At 37.8% G+C, this 17796-nt stretch overlaps 1 long non-coding RNA gene across 1 annotated transcript in view; it reads left to right on the top strand.

Moving 5' to 3' along the window:
- Nucleotides 1-17796, top strand: part of LOC137471466 (uncharacterized) — a 36611-nt gene continuing 18815 nt past the window's right edge. The window contains exons 1-2 of the long non-coding RNA XR_010997635.1: nt 1-1174; nt 3755-3857. This is a non-coding gene — a long non-coding RNA (uncharacterized lncRNA). The remainder of the gene's footprint in view (nt 1175-3754; nt 3858-17796) is intronic.

Here is a 17796-nt window from a genome sequence, read left to right as displayed (position 1 = left end):
AACTTGTATTTGGGACTTGAAAATTTTGTTGGTCATATGCAATAACTGTGTTTTTTTTGTTTTCTTTTGCTTTACAAAGACAACAAAATTTTTAGCAAATTGCAGTTTTATGTAGATTCATTGGCATTATTTTGCAAAGCCTGTGCAACATAACGAGTCATTAAGATTTCAAAGTTTAATACACTGGAGGAAGAAAATTATTCAAATCATATAAGACCTTGTAGCAATAACTATTTTATTTTCCTTATGCTGTGACGTTCAATGACTGTAAATTACAATCCAGGATTCCTGTTCTTATGCAGCTGCTGCTTTTACATGTTTCATTCACAATGCTTTTTCATGAAGCAGCAAGCTGACACTTGCCATGTTTTCAATTCAGTTTTCTCAGAGCTCTAGATTGGAATGAAATAGGCTATGAACAATGTTTAAATCTGTGAGCTATGTTTGATTTCTGTAGGCATAGGTCCAAAATCAGTACAGCTCTGTGTTGTTTTGATCTGAAAAAATGCAAAGCATTTTTAATAGAGGTTGGTGCCGTTAGCCCTATTTTACAGATATAAAAACTGAAGCAGGTCTTGTATAGCCTCGTGACCTACAGTTAGTTAAACAGTATTGCCTGTTTTTCACTGGGAACTCATGGAAACATGACTCATGACGTTTTTGAAGTGATTGTGGGATTTGAGGTCTGAATCATGATAGGCAGTTCTTGTTTTCTGTTTAATTTCTAAGGTATTCTTATAACTAGATCTTAAACCTGTAGCACTTTGCTGTTGCTGATTCTCTCATTGATGTGGGAAGATGGTCAATGTTTCTGTGCCTCAAAGTGGTATAAATTAATTTGTGTTAGCTTCACTGCAAGAATTAACTAATGTTTGGAGCTACTATAATGAAAATAAACTTGATTATAATTTATCCATCCATGTTTAATATTAGTAACTTTTAAGTGTTCTTTCTACTGAAACAAAGGGTAATCTTCCTCCACACGTAGAGCTTGAGACTTGTTAGACCACAAATTAATGGAGCAGAAGTACTTGTGATCTTTGGCTAACAGAACTGAGGATTAAATTTTTGAAAACAAAATGTGCCTGATAACTTTTATTCCCTTCTTTCCAGAATTCATCATTTCAATGAGGAAACTGGAACTGACAAATCAACAAAATCCCTGAAATTTAAGGTAAAATGAAGAAAAAATTCTTTGTACATGCAAGATAATTATTTGAAAATTAACTGCCTCTAATAGAATTATTCTGCTAGAATAACAGAACTTTCTGTTTGCTGTATTAGAAATAGCTTTTATATTCCTCAATTTTCATCTTCTTTTCATTTCAATACATGTGATGAAATGCATTGAGATTTATGTATGGATATTTTATCAGTCAATCTAATAGTGCTTTGAAGGTTCCTATCAGTATACTTTTCCAGTACCTTACAAATCCTTACTTTAAAATTAAATACATTGCCCAGATGTCCTGATTCCAAGTGTCTGTGTTGAAGTGTGCTGAAAGACCTGGGGATCTTTTCACTAACTGTCATGGATCAAACCTCCCAAAGATACTTTGGCCTAAATTTTGTATTTACTTAGATACAATTTTCATTCTTGAATAAATTTTCATTCTTTCTTAAAGAATGAGCTGTTTGTTAAGTATATTAGCAACTACACTGGAAACAGAATCATAAGGAAGCATTCATAAGAATTTATTAGTGTTTTGAGTTCAAGCCTCCATTTTGATGAGATATTTGATACAGACATTTTACACTAATTCTACCTCTATTGCAATTTTATTTAAATTTATTTCTTCTATTTAGATTTAACCAAGGAAGTAGATTTTTGTTATTTACCTGATGAAATATATTGGCTAATATTAATACATTCTTGTACTGGCATAAAACTCCCAATGAATCCAGACTGAAAGAGCTGTCCTGCATTATTTCCTTTTTATGTGCTCTAATTTAGGTCTTTTAAATACTTACATGCTCTTATCCATGTGCCTGATTGATTTTAATTATATAAAAGTGGCAGAGTGGCTGCAAATGAAATTCCTCACTCAGGAAGTGACCCAATAATTATTTCTTTGAAAAATTGCCGAATTTTCCTGAAGGACTCCAAATTACTCCATCAGGAATAAACACATTTCTGGGAGAAAGATTGCTCTGAAATGTAGGTCTTTACTCTCAAAATTAAGTCAGAAAAGCTATTATTCTATCAATATGGCATTGTGATGAATATATTTTGATTGTAAACCCAGTGTTTCTTTTGCACTTGCCAAAGAAACGAAGTTTTTCCAAATGATAAGCAAGGAAAAACTGCTTGTTTCAGAGGTATGGGAGGGGCAAAACCATGTTTCCTCCTCTATTTTTCTTTTCCACTAGCAAAAGCCAGTGAAGGGGCATAGGGAAGAGTCCCCTTAAGTAAAAAACAGTTATTGTTGTGAGGGAGGGAGAAGAGATTGAGGGAAAGCACAAAGTGCTGCCATTGGAGAGGGCCAAGACAGCTGAATCAGGGTGATAGAGACTTTTTGTTATCAAAAACAATTGCTCCAGCAAGAACAGCATGGGAGTTCATGAAATGTTTTTGAACTCAGATTCCTGATAGGAGCTTATTACATAACTTATGCTTTGTGAGTGCTGGCAACTGGCAACCTACAGAAAGACGCAGCCAGAAGCAATGTGCTCAGCTGCTTGCTCTTTAAAAAAAAAAAAAAAAATCACTTATATCAGGGCCAAGCATTAAACAGACAAGCCTATCTTTACTCCTCCCCCTGCCCCTTTCATCAACAGAAGTCTGGTTTTCATCACAGATTAATAAATGAAACCTTCCATCATTTTTCTCTGCTTCCCACAGCCTTTTGGTAGGAGTTAACAATGCTCCGAGTCAACATTGCCATAGTGCTTGAAATGTCTTTGCATGTTTCTTCACTTGAAAGAGTTGTGGCGAAGGGATTAGAGAAAGGCTTTTAATCCATCAGTGCATACAACCTCAGAAACTTTGGGATGGTTTTGATCACATTTGGTTTGACAAAAATCTGTTGAACTGTCTTGCTTATTGTCTTTTATAATAACAATAATTTTTTTTTAAAAAAGAGCCCGTGTTATATAGTCAACTGTCTCCAGAAGTGATTATTTGTATCATATGCTGTTAAGGAAATAAGTCTAAATGCTGAGGAATTCCAATTAAGCAGGCTCAGCTGGAACAAATAGCTGTAGGATTTCACAATACTGTTCTGAAAATATTGGCAGGCCCAGAAGCTGGGGAAATTCTTGAATTTTGGGGTTTTACCATGGTGGACATAGCCACTAAATCTTACTTGTTTTCAAATCAGTGGGTTTGTAGACCGTGTGATTTCACAATTGCTGTCAGTGGTTGTTCCTCTTTCTTACTTTCTCTTCCATCTGCCCTAAAAAAAGATTAAATTTTAGCCAAACAAGCAGAAACTCTTCCACATTTCTAAAATAATTGTTTATGGGACTAAATACCATAGAATTTCCTTGCGTTCAGATGGGTTATTTACGAGAAAAAACTTTGGTTATCTTCCTTGGAGGCAGAGGCAATTCTGTTGAGCCCTTGAGAGGAACCATATTTTAGGTATTTACTGCATCTGTGAAAATTTAATAGTAAAATCACCTATTACATTCTGCTGTTAGATATCATTTTCTGTGTAGTATGCTCATCAAAAAGCAAGTTAAAACATTTCTGTGTTGTGTAACTCTAATTCCGTGTTTATATGATAAACACTTCTCTGTTTTGCTTTCCAAGGGCCATCATTCCCTGCCTGCCTAATCTATTGTTGCTAACAAGAATGACAGTAACAAACCAGGGAGTAACAACCTTCTCTGGCCCTCTGCTATCACTCTGCCAGGTGAACACATATATTTTTTCCCCCCTTTGCCTTTCCTCTCTTCTCCTTTTCAGAGAAAGGAAACCATTTTTATGGTGCACTAAGGAAAAGTGATTGAAAAGTGGAAGCCCATACTTTTCTCTTCAGCAAACGGAGATCTGTTTTCAGCCTGATGTTTGGTGAAAGGAAGCTTCAGAGCTGCAGGCCAGCTGCCAGGAATGTCTGATTTCCTTTCCACCCACTCCTGTGATCCTCCCTTTTGGCAGTGATTACCAATGACCACAGCTGTCATGCTAGGTCATGGTAAGCTGTCAAGCAAGGTAGTACATGAGATATACGAGGCCCAGTCCTTGATCAGAAGAACAAGATCTTAAATTGAATCTGGTATCAGCCAGCATGTGAACATACCACAGCAAGAAGCACTTGTCATTCTGGTTCCTTGAGGAGATGGCAAGCTGTAGGTGCTTTTCTAACCTTTACACAGCACCTGATATCCTGAAGAGTGAGGAGGGGTTGTAATTTAGTCAGAGCAGACAATTGTCAGGAATGGGCTAGTCCTTCCAGCCAGCTGAAATGACAAATAAGCACTTTGCATGGCTCTCACTCAATAAGTATGTAATGATAGAGGCCAAACTCCATAATCAGTGATCAGAACAACATCATTCAGGTGGTTGTTCTGTGCACAGCACTGTGTGGGTGACCACCTGTTGACATTATGGATGTGACTGAAAATCAGCACAGGATTGCAGACTTCAGAAAATGATGGATACTTTTGTCAGGGATGTAATTTCTATAAATAGGACTTGCACTCTACGTAAGGCAGTATTTTGTTAAGCTTCATGTGTTCAGTGCCAAGCACATAAATGTCATTTGAAGGGGTAGTATTTTACTATGTTTTATGTTGTTATGCTGGGTTCAGAATGCACTTTTTGCTGTAGCATCTGTTCTTCTTCTAGTGGCATATTAAATAACGTGACTAAAACCCATTAGGTGTTTGCTCTGTATGCCTTCCTCCAGAGGAGGAGGCATTTGCAATGAAGTGTTTGTTTTTAAAACATTAAAGAAAAGGTTGCTTTCTGTTTCCCAGAGAAGAAAAGGTCAACGCTAGAGGGACAGAAGGTCATAAATGCTGTGATTGTCCATTGTTTTTGTGGGAGTTTATTGCTGCTTTAGGCTGGCACAGCCAAGGAACTTGCCTTCAAAATAGCGTCAGGGTATGTGTATGGAGGTGATGCTGATTTCTTTTGGTTCTAATTTAAAATGACAGGATCTGATACCTGTGGTCTTGCTCCAGTTGGAAGATGATCACCTTAGCGAATTCCATGTGAATTTCATTTGGTATGATTTACTCCAGAACAGCAAACATAATTTCAGTCCTTTTTGCTCTTTGTTCTCACAAAACACCTATGGCTTTGGAACAAATCTTACATAAATTGAATTTGACTTTATGAAGCTCTTACACAAGGTTGGTAGAAAATTCCAGGAACTGTCTGGACAAGAGTCAGTTTCTTTACTGATTACTCCTAGCCAAAAAAGACAACTAATGACTACTTTCACAAGGCTGGGGAATCCACAGCTACAGCTAAGAGGGGCAAAAAAAATGTCATAAATAAACAAGTTCATCCACAAACCCTTCCTCAGGAAACCATCATGGGAAGCACAGACATTTAGAATGACAATCCAGCATGTTTTGCCAAAGAGAGACTTTCCAAAACAGCTGTAGCAATGGTTGCAGTTTCCTTGAACGTCCCTTTTAATAGCATTATAGCCTCTACTGTTTATATGTTAATCTAATTGTTTTCTTGCTGTCAGCTGTATTTATTGCCATTGTATAAACTTGTTAACCTTCATAAGTAACCCTTCAGAGGGAGTGACAGGCTTCAATAAATGCTGCTGTCCGTGAACCCAGCCCCTGTTCATTCAGGTACAGTCAGTATCTTACCTTTCAGCCCCTGTTCATTCAGGTACAGTCAGTATCTTACCTTTCAGCCCCTGTTCATTCAGGTACAGTCAGTTTTGAGGCTGGGACAGAAGCTGTTGTTCCATCTCCCTGTGGGATACCATTTGCTTCATTTGTTCAGAAAGCTCCCATGTCTGGAGCACTCAGGGGTGAATATGCTTCCTCTCTTTGAATAATGGTTGAACTCCCAGTGGAAGAGGAGGTATTTAAATAACTGTGTTGCCATGTAGAGTATCTCATGATTTCAATCCTCAGAGTCCCTGAGCTATCTGAGCACATATTTATAATCAGCTTAGTGAATGCTCTCTCTGGCTATTTATCAGCTGTGAGTCTGTGTTTCCATTTTACAAGTGCAACTCTATAGCTTAAGAATATGGTATGTCCAGTCGTTAGCAGAATTTTTAATTGTTTTTTGTCTCCAAGAACAGAAAGTTCCCAGCATAGGACAAACCCTCTTTGTGTAACAAATACACATATACTTTTTTCTCTTTGCTTTGCTGACTTGGACTGTGGGACATAGTTGCTGAGACACAAAAAGATTTCTGTGTCTGGCCCTCACTGCCATGTTAGAAGGTTTAGCTCTAAATATATTTGCAACTGGCAGGATCTGTGTCCATACTATCGAACTCTTCTACACTTCAAACTCCCAAACTCACTTTTGGAAGCAGTCTCTGGCCTACGCTAACTAACTTCTGAGCTGTGTCTAGGAATTATATGCAACCTGACACTCTCCCAAATGCTAGCTGACCCACATTACATCTGTGTCAGGGCTGCTCCACCTCTTTGATGGGAAAGACATTTGACATTGCTTAATCTACAAGACCATGTAGAGTTCTTAGCCATAAACAAGCTCATCTGTACTGGGTAAAGGGAAGACTCAAGGCCCTTAATGAGACTCAGATGCCTAAATTTCAGTTCAAGTTGAAAGTTTGTAAGGATATTTGTAGTCATCATGGCTTCTGAAAGCCCAGGGACACAATTTTGTAAATAATTTCTTTTAAAGTAGTATTTAAAGTACTTAAGTACTCAGAAGTAATACCATTTTGAGAAGACTGAATGTCCTGGCATTGTAAAAGCACCATCAGAAGTCACAAAATGGGCTTCCCTGATTTGACATCTCCTGAGGGTTTCGGTTTGGTAGTTCTGTTCATGGTGACGTAGGTGGTTTGAGCGCAGAAATGAGCAGCTGTGGCTGCTTCCATTTAGGGGTGTGGATAGTGCTGGTGGTGCAACACTGAAAGCTGCCACCCAAATGTTCAGATAAGAACACCTCAGATAAGAACACCTGAGGCTTACTTAGAAAAACTCTGGGGTGGTCTGCTGAGTGAGGTATGGGATCCTAAGGGCGCTGTGGGTGTACGGTTCTGACTGCCTGTTACCTTCAGAAGTCTTCTGTCCTCTGTGCTAAAGCTTAAGGTGAATGGTGATATTAACATTGGTTTCTTGGAACAAAGAAGTGAGCTTGACCTAAACATCCTCACCCAAAGGGATGTGTGAAGGCCCTGAACACAGAAAGGGTTAATAAGTATTTCCTGTGATGAACAGTGAGTTTAAAGAAGATCAGTGGCTTAGAGAAATGATGATTTCCTGACACACTCTTCCATTTAGTGTTTCCTTCAGCAGCTTGGCCAACTGAGGCAACCCCTGGCTGCTGGGAATCCTATCTCCATTGCACCTGTGTGCCTATCTCCATTGCACCTGTGTGATCACACAGGCATTGCCATCTGGGCTGAGACTTGCCAGCCTGCCCTGGCAGCTGGGCCTGGCAGCAGAAGTGAGCATAACATCACCATGAGTCCCATTGAAATATGGGCAGCATTGACCTAGGGAAATTGAGGGCAGATGTATCCTCAGTAGTGCCTGGACCATGAGGCTGTAAGCTCTGGGGTACGTCATGTTGCTGTAGATAAAACGGTGCTTTGAAGTGACAGTGGTTTTGTCTGTCTCAGTTGAACTTGTGCTAGCAAACAAGGAAATTCCAGAAAAATGCTGCAGAGACCTTCATGTTTTCCATCTATTGACCTTGCATGAGAATCATCCATCCCTTGCAGCAAGACTTTGCATTTTTCTTGTTTTGTCAGCCAGCCTTCCCCTTATAATTGAGCTCTATTTGTATCTCATATTTATTACTGGGTAACCATCTGCTTCAAGACTGGCTTTGGACTAAGACTACTCTACTGGTCAAAGCTTATATCCTGTTGTCACCAGTAACTCCACTGAATATCAGGGAATGCTGAAGACACACTTTTTGAAGGCTATAACCTGGCTTGTGTTAGATAATCAGAAATGAGAATCCATACTCAGTTTCAAAAGTTGAAATTTACAGTTTTAAAACAAATCTTCCCACTTCCAGAAAAATATTATATATGGAAGGAGACTGAACTGAAAATTGTGGTTAAGAATAACATAAACTGTTGTGAAATGTGGATTGACTCAGAATTTTTACAGATGTGCTAAAAGATTGAAGAAAAAGACCAACTGTGAAAAGTGAATAAAATTTTAATTCTTTGCTATTCAAATAGGAATTTAACTGAAGTGAAATGGATATAAATTTCTGTTCAGCTGGTTCACATCTTATCCTACCTGGGACAGGACATGAACCAGCTTAAAGAGAAAATAATTTAATACTTTGTGAAGAAAAGAATTTTGCTGGGATGAAGGACTGGATTAGAAATTACTGGATTCCTCATGAAGGAGTCATCAGTCATGAAGTTTTATTTTTTGTGCGTGCTCTCAAGAGAGCAAGCAGATCTAATCTGTGAGGAGCTGCCTGCTGACTCAGGCTGCTGCGGGAAGGCGTCGAAGGACAGCCAGGGAAATCTCTGACCTTCACTTTGCCGCTGACTGCCACTTGGGGTTTTCCTGACTGGAAAGGTGGCAGTGGGTTGGGGTAGCTGGGGAGGAAACAGAGACCAGAACCATTGACCTCAATCTAAACAGAATACAGAAAAAGACAATAAACTCCAGGAGGAAAAACACAGGATTTATTTACCTAGGAGGAAGTGAGAATATTAAATTCTTTCAAGTAACTTCAGGAGGTGTAATAGAGGAAATCTATTGAAAACACACAAAGTAGACATCTGTCTCTAGCCAGGGATTTTTATGGCACACAGAAGTGATAGATATCGACTATATAACCAATATTTTACCACTGATTAAAACTGTGAATACTGTGGGACTATTTCAGAGAGTGAGAGACCTTTGTGCAGTCACTCTTCTTTTTAAAAAACATGGGAGGGCCAGAGTTTAACAGTGGGCAAGTTGCAAATAGTAACTTACAGAATCACACCCTGGACAGAAATTCTTTGTTTCTTTTTTCCTTACAATATTATATTACACTGACTCTGGTTTCCATGTACCAGAAGCATGTATCATATCCTTATAGTATCCTTAGGTCCTTAGGCACAGAGATCAATTAATATATGTCAAGGGAAGTTACAATCCAACTGCACTTGGCTGAATGACAGCACCTACATGCATGGCGAGAACAGAGCACCAGAATTTAGGAATTGTGTCCTGTCTGATGATAAAGATGAAATAATGGAAAGTATTCTCTTTCTTTCCAGTCTGTTGAATTTGATATTTTTATAAATCTTAACCTAGACTAAATTTTCATACATTTTGAACATGAAAAAAAATAGAATTTCTGTCTTTGATGAGATACACATTCATTAAGAAGGAATATAGAAAGCAATGTTTAGAGTAATTCCTTTGATGACAGAGAGATGAAAAAACCAACTTGTTCCCCCCAACTCCACAAGCTAAACTGTAATAACACAATTCTATAATTAATGTGAAAATAAATTTTACTCCTTTTTTGATGCCATATTGCCAGGTAATTGCAATCCTTTTTGTTTGTGTGCCAAGAACATTGTGTTCAGTCTCAGTGCTGTGAAAGAAAATCCAGTAAAAATCTATTTTTCAATATCAAAAGTAGTTCTTCTTTTTTCAAAGAAAATAATGAATTTTGTAAAATCAACAGTTATGACTAAGTGGGCCCAACTAAAAGAAAAACTGAGTAAAATGGTATGGTTGTAAACAACTGCATTTTTTTCCCAAAGTACCTTGAGAAAATGTTTCCTCAGAATCTACCCTGTAGCATATGACTAAAGGAAAAACATACCTATAACTTACTATAAGTGTGTCTCTTCACACTATACTTTAGCACATCTTTTCTTTACTCTATATAATAATGTTATGAGTGACTGAACATATGGAAATACACCTTACCCTATCAGTATTTACTTGATATTAACTGTGTCAAACAAAGGCTTGGCAGAGGAATCACTGCTAAGTTTAATGCTCTGTTGCCTGGCCCAGAATGAAAGCGAAGTTAAACATTTTATTTATTGCTTGTTTGTTGTATATCACCAAGGCTACATGATGTGCTTGGACAGCCTAGTTCTCATTCTTGTAATTAAAGAATTCCTGAGTGCAGGAATTCTTATGGGAAAGCAGCAGAATTAGATCAGTAGAAGAGATTTGATTTATGTGAACTATTGTCTCTCTGATATTGGATGTCTCCAGTCTTCTTAATTTAGGAAGATCAGGATATCAAATGCATAGGGATTTTGTAACAAGTGCTTTAGATTCAGGTCCACTGTGGATTTAATTTTGCTAAGCAGTTTGCTGCCCTTCTAATAAATATCTTTAGAGTTGAGTTAGTGTATTTGTAGGGTCTAGTAAGTGGTTAAACCTAAGTTTCTGAAAATGTGCAGGTCACAAGTGATAGTATGACCAGTTGAAAAGTCTTTGGAAGGTTTTCTTCTTTAGAGGCTATAACGTTATTTTTCACCTCTGAGATATCTTGAGTCTTAAATGTTCATTCAATTGAGCTGGTAGGAATAGTTCTGTAATTGCAGAGTGACATATTAAATAGGGCTGAGAAATTTCTAAAGCTGTTCCTGTTCCATTTCAGATGGGCACTTTGGCAGCATTTGCTGTATAAGGGAGTCTTCATCAGCTAATGGCAGACTCAGCTGAGGTGGTGTAGCAGACCTGTGATAATATACTGAGGCCAGAGAACCTTTGGAAAAGTCATGCTCCAGCAGGCCATGTTCCCTAGAGTAGGATCTGAGAGGATATGGGGAGAATGCTTGGTGCTGTGTCTGCCTTATGAAATACACAAATCAATATACAAAAGGAAACTTTGTATGCTGTCAGTTGGTATCTACTTCCAGTAAGAAATGAGAAAGTAGGGGGGTACATGTCGAGCCTCCTGACAGTCTTTTGTGTTTGCTTTTCATGCTGTGCAGGTAGAAATATATAACCTTAATATGTAATATGTATGTTTTCAACCTACTCTGTATTTCAAATGTTGAATGAAGAGCTGTGTTACAGGCAAATTCTGGAGAAGATAAAAACAAGGCAAGCAAGCACTAGAGGCAAACCAGGTAGAGGATTTCATATTATGGGGCTGAGAAGCTATTGCAGACACATAGCTGGAGCTGTGGGTTGGGTACTGTGTACATGACCAGCACTTCCAATGTTATTTTATTCTTCTTAAAACCACTGGTGCTGCTGAAAAAACTGTGTGGCATACATTCACTTTTATTTTTGGTTGTTGTAACTTTTTCCTTTAGATAATCTAAAATGAAATACTATGAAATAATCTAAAATAAATACTGAAATGGATTCAGCTACAAAAGCTCAAATAGCTGGGTATGTAAAAGAAACCTCCTGGTAAACTGAGCATCCCACTGCCACAGAGCATCACTGGCACTTGCTGTGGGATGTTTGGCCTGCTGACAGGCTGGAGCAGGACAGGGAGTACATGGGGACTTACTGGAATACATCCCAAGAGCAATGGCTTATAAAGACTTGCAATAAATATTAAATGCCCAAGGTAATATTCTTTTTAATGAACATTTTAATGGTTTCTTTTTCCCAGTAGGGGACTTTCAGACTTCTTAATAGAGGCACAGAATGAACCCTTTGTGCTGCGGCTGTCTCTCTCCATCACTTTTTGTTTTCTTCTTGCCTGTCCCTTATTGCTGGCTGCCACTGCTTCACTCTGTGCCCAGCTGTGAGGGCAAAGTTTACAGTGTCTTCAAAACTTGCTCTTTGTTTTCTTTGGTTGGGGTAAAGCTTGGTGAGGGACAAAGCAAAGTGCCTCCCTTCCCACTGAAATGCTTTGGGCAGCATTCCTGTGCCTCAGCCCTGCTCCCTAAACCAAGCATGAACTGAGAACAGAAGAGCCCAGCCTGTGTCTGCAGTACAAAACCATCACAGGCTGCCCATCATGGAATTAGCTGGATAAGGTTTTACACCATCAACCTAGGCAAATTTCAGACATTTTCACATCTCCAGTGCACCCATGCTGTCTGTGTAGCTCATCTTTTCCTTTAGATTCTTTGTTAGATGCAGAATGATTTTTCTTTTTTCCCCCACAGTTTGCCTAAAATTTTTATAGGAAAACAACTTCATGTTCTGCCCTAGTGATTTACCAAACTCCACAATAACAGCAAATACAAATATTGGTTTCCTATCAAAGTGTTTTGTGTTAAAATTCAGTCCTGCTGTGAGATTATGCCTAGCCACCTTTAAATAGTTAAGAACTGTATTTTTAACTGGAGTTAGAATATTTCCTGAAGGAACCTACAGTCTGGGATGGAGTCCAGATGTACATTTGAGATGGCTAAAATGGAAAGTCCTGATTTTTTATTAGGCATGCCATTCAGAGTGCAAAATGAAGTGTGAACAAAGAGAGCATGTTGGCATGGCAACAGCAAGTAAAATTTAATGCAACAGGTTTTGATTCTGACCTGCAAAAGGAACTGTTTGTCCTGAGAGACAGCTTGTAGCCCATAAAAATTTTAGAAGACAGTAAGTTGTCTTCACTACAGGCCAGAAACTGGGGAGCTGGATACCTTAGAGGTTTTTAGCCTACAAAAGAATCTAAATATTTTAATGGTTCTTGTTCTGACACAGATGTGCAAAAAGGAATTGCTTCAATAATGTGTCTATTGCTCACATGATAGCCACCTCCAGGCAACCTCTTAAGCATAGTCCCTCTCTGTTATATTTAATAGTGTATGTGGTATTTGTAAAACTGTAAAACATAATGAGACTGAATGCTTTGTAGAAAAAAACATAAAGTGTCAATTACCATGAATAAAATTTTGATTTTAGGAATTCCCATCTACTAAATCTATGATGAATCTGTAATTATGACCTCACTATGTGTTACAGCTTTTCAACCAAAAAGACGGAGAAGCAGCAAGTTTGGGAAAGCAAGCTGTTTTCTAGATTAGTTTATTAAGGCTGGAACTAATGGCAGATACCTTAAACTGCATAACTCATGCCAGGTATTTGATTCTGAAGGATGTGCTCATTTTCGTTTCAAGATTAGCTGCCCTGGATTTCTGAGAGCAGAGCTGGCTGCACAAATCACATTCAAAACATTTGACTGTCTAATTCCATCTGCAGCCACCTCATCTGTCTCCATGGGAAGAAGCAAATTTATAGGAGCAAAATAAGAAATGAACTACTTTCCAGTGCTTTGATTTACAGAAAGAAACAGGCTACTCAAATCTTAAGAGTAACTTTGATCTTCCAGGATTTGCAGTTCACCCTCTGGATCAAAGATGCTTGTGGAAGTTTGGCTAAGGGTAAGGGATAATCTTCCAAAATGAAGAAAAGGTTCTAGACATGACTCAAGACTCACCTTGGAGAGGACTTGGGTCACCCTACTGGAAGTGGCAAGTAGGCATCTCTGTGCCCTTTGTGACCTGAGGATCCTTGTATTGTTTTCACCTTACTGTTTGCAGGTGTCTTCATAGAAAAGTAGGCAAAGGCATTTGTGCTTACAAACCACATATGCACTGCAGGCAATAAAATCTTCCACTGCTCCTGTAAAGTAAAGCTTCTCCAGTCTTCTGACACACCATGCCATGCTCTCACTACAGACAGATTTGAACAGCTCAAGGCAGAACCAAAGCATAGCAGACTCTTGTTGCACTGTGACTTTTTGTTGGTCAAGACTTGTATGACCTTCTCACAGCCTGAATGCTTTTTATAGTGGACAAACATAATTATAAACCACACAAGACTTGAGTTTAGTGCATTTCTGACACTGTGACTGCTGGTTGTATTTGGCATGTGCATCCTAGTTAATATAGGCCTATCCTGACCTACATTAATATTCTCTTTGTCTATATATTTAATAATTTATTTCGTTTTAAAAGAAAGATGCTGTGTGGCTGAAAGCTTTCAGTAGAAGTACACTAAAAATACATGTTATTTTTTTTAATCCTATTGAGAGAAGAAACAAAATGAGGGGGGCTGCAAGCAGTGAGTTTCAATGTCTTTTCACACAGCATGGGTCATGACCTGAAGTCCTTTCTAACCCCATTTTATGTGAGTCTTCCTTTTCTGGTCTTGGTGAATGTCTGGAGTTTTCAGCTGTTGGTGAGGGGTTTTTTCCCAGAAGTGCACGGAAGTGAAATTTTGCTGTTTAATAACATCGCCTAGATCATTTCCCGTTGCCTGCTGAAATAAATGGAAAGCCAGTCTCTTGGACAATTTTTTGCAGTTCTGATATTTTTCTGAAAGGTTTATTTTTTTCTTGTTGCAAGTATTTGGAATACAGCAAGAACCAGTGGTAGAAAGAAATTTCATCAGTTCCATGTACTCTAAATTGCTTCCCACTTAAGATTCATCAGGTAGACAGAGCCCTTGGCTTCATGACAGTGGGATGCAGCCCAGGAATGCAGTAACTTAACAATGCATGATAAAAATACTAAAAGGACAATATTTTTTCCTTCCATTTAAAGTGTACCACACAGCACTTCCTCTGGAGGAACGGAGAAGTAATTATCATCATACCACCATTTCCTCAGCATCTAGATTAACAACAGGTTATGGCGGTCCAGAGCTGAGGATTTTAGCCTTGTTACCATTTATAGGTTCTCTCTGCATCCTATAATATGCTTTCACCATTAGCTAAAAGTGCCATTTCAGGAAATTGCCTTAAGGCTTGGTTTGATTTCAGGATGGTGGGGGGCTGTGAGGGAAAAACACAGTTGCCCTGTTCCATTGCAGCTCTAGACAGTCACTAAGAAGCAGGTATGCGACTTTTTTATCTGTCAGTTCTTTTCCATTCATGGTTCTGTAGGATGTCATCTTCAAGAAGTTCACACAGACCACTACATCTTAACCTTTTACAGGTAGACAGTAACTGGGTAAAAAGAGGGAAGGGATAGCAATAAATGATCTCATTACAATTTTCTAGTTTTGCGAGTTACTAAATTTTATTAGACAAAGGCCAGAATATTAGCTGTATTAATATTCATTAATCATAGCTACATGGAAATATATTTGTCTTTACTCCTCAGGACTGGTAATTGTACTGAGATTATTTTCCTTTTCTGCTGTAACTGCCCCTGACAGAACAACTCCTCCTGATCTCGACCGAAGCAGCTGATAGTCCTGTAGGCCATGTCTAACATGAATATTTCTTAAAGACCTCAGTAGTTTTGATTTGTGGTTTGAGATGTTTCTGTCTCCAGGTCTATATTTATTGAATTTTGAAATTCATACATCTTCAACAAAACAGTCCTGAAGATCAATGTGTTTGGTCTCAATTCCAGTCTCAAGTACAATGACTCTTTTTCCCTTTTTTTTTTTCCTGTTACTGAAGATTCATAAAGAATATGTTATACGTTTAAAGGAAGTATTTTTAATTCTGAATGAATGAGATTACTAGGTGATAGAAATCTAACAATTGAAACTCTAGATAAATTTGCAAGTAGAAAACCCCATAAATATCTGATTCTTTGCAGAGACATCATAAATGACACCAGAAGTGAATGGCCAGCAAGGGCCTCATGCTCTATGTATGAAACCCAATTTTTTTTTCACTTGAGCTATTTATTATAAATCTGGAATAACTCAATTTAAAATTAGATTACTCAAAAGAAAATATTTCCCCAAACAATTTGTGAAGTTCTATTTTCCAACTGTTTTTAAGCATAATTTCAAAAGATGCTCTTCCAGCAACACATTTTCCACAAAATTATCTGCGAGCAGAAAACTCCAGTAATATTCTTGACCAAATACAATAGATCCTGTAAATACTGATCTACCATTTGATCTATATTCTCATGGGCTCATGAAAACAATTACTTTTTATGGTTTTTTTTCCTCCTATTAATGCAGAAGCCCCTCACACTTTGACACAGAATGACTATAGTAACCATTGTTAGCATTAGTGAGGATTTTGTTTTAATTGTTATGTGTGGAGTTGAAGCAGGAGTTGTTTATGTATATAGTGCATTTGTATTTTATTTTTCATAAAATCTAATAATTCAAGCTCTTTATTTTCAAGGGTAATTCTATCAGATTCTTACATCTGAATGCCTCTTGGTCTTCCACATCACTTGTCATAGGATAAAAAGTACATCATCTATTTTAGTAGTAAATCTGATCAGGGATGTGGTGCCACTTCATTTTTAACTCAATTTTCATTTGATAGATGTGAATTTCGATAGCCTATACCATCTGACTGATGCACAAAACTTATTCCTCCACAGAAACCATGTGTCTTCTGCACCTTTTCCATCTCATTTGTGCATATGTACAGATAGGGCTGACTATTCAAAAGATATTAATATGGAAACGATGACAATATATTTTATAGTCAGAACAGGGCATGACTGGAGCAAATCAAGTATGCTCCAAAGACTGTGTGCCAGACCTCCTTGTCAAGAGCAGGTGGCTGAAGAGTCAACAATATGACATAAGTGCTTTGAGTGTGATCCGAATGAGCATAACTGATTCACTACCACATGGTATCCAGATACTTTGTGGGGGCCTTTATCCCACATTGAGGCATTGAGACATAAATCAGCACACAGGGATACTTCTACTATGCTGATCAATGAGATACATCATTTATATGAGATGCATGGTTCTATGCCTACTCAAGACCTCTTACAGATGCTGCCCCCATAATAGTGAGTATTTGAAGAATACGTTTTGCTGACAAGGAATTAAAAAGTGCTTTTGGTTTTTGCATAAAATTAATTTGCATGCTATGCCATGGCTATATTTGATTGCCGGTTCATACTCAATGAGAAAATCACCAAAATCCCTCTGAAAAAATTCCAAATGTTCTAAATATTCCTAAGAAAATACAACACAGCATGGACAGGGGGACTATCTAATAACTTGTTAAATCATGACAAAGTAAACTAGCTTCTTGCTCTGATGATGTACGCAGGTCCACAGGAAAGACTAAGACTGCAGCTCCTATGTTACTTAAATTTTGGAATTCTTTTAAATGATTCTCTTACCAGAAAGCTAAGGAAACAAAGTCTTGTGAGTAAATGCAAAGCTGGATTAAAAGAGAAACTAGATAATAGTGACCTGATTGTATTGTTTAATTGAAATATACTGAGGAGTTTCTACAGGGGATTGTTTTCAATTAAATATTGTTAAATACTCTCATGAATTATCTGAATAAAGGAATAATATTCTATGCAGTAAATTTGCATATGACAGGAGATGGGGGTGGTTCTGAACATGTGGAAAGCAGAATTAGAATCCCAAATGATTTTGACAAATTGGAGACATCATCTGAAAAAAATAGGATTAAGTTCAATAGGAACAAAAGCAAAGTGTTAGGCAGAAATAATCTGCACAGATACAGGATGGGGTAATACAATAGACAGCAGTTCTCTGGAAAAGATCTGGGAATGTGAATCAAATTAAACATGAGTTGATGAATTATTAAAAAGCTAAGTGGCCAGCTAGTATGTATATGAAAACCATAATGCAGCCTGCAGAAGTAATCTTCTAGGAATTTATACTGGTAAGGACTCTGGAGCACTGTAGCCAAGGAGAACTTGAAAAATTGTAGTTATTGAGCACTCAAAAAAGAAGATGGAAGGGTCAGGGCAATAATTAAGATGTAAAAGAACCATACTGTTGTAAAGAGGAAAGGAGTAATGTGTACTTTTTGTTCATGGCAGATATAATAAGAAAGAACAAGGTAAATTA

This window comes from Anomalospiza imberbis, chromosome 3, assembly GCF_031753505.1.
Source record: "Anomalospiza imberbis isolate Cuckoo-Finch-1a 21T00152 chromosome 3, ASM3175350v1, whole genome shotgun sequence".
Taxonomy (NCBI): domain Eukaryota; kingdom Metazoa; phylum Chordata; class Aves; order Passeriformes; family Viduidae; genus Anomalospiza; species Anomalospiza imberbis.
Note: the sequence above shows the minus strand (reverse complement) of the source record. Positions and strands in the feature narration are given on the sequence as shown.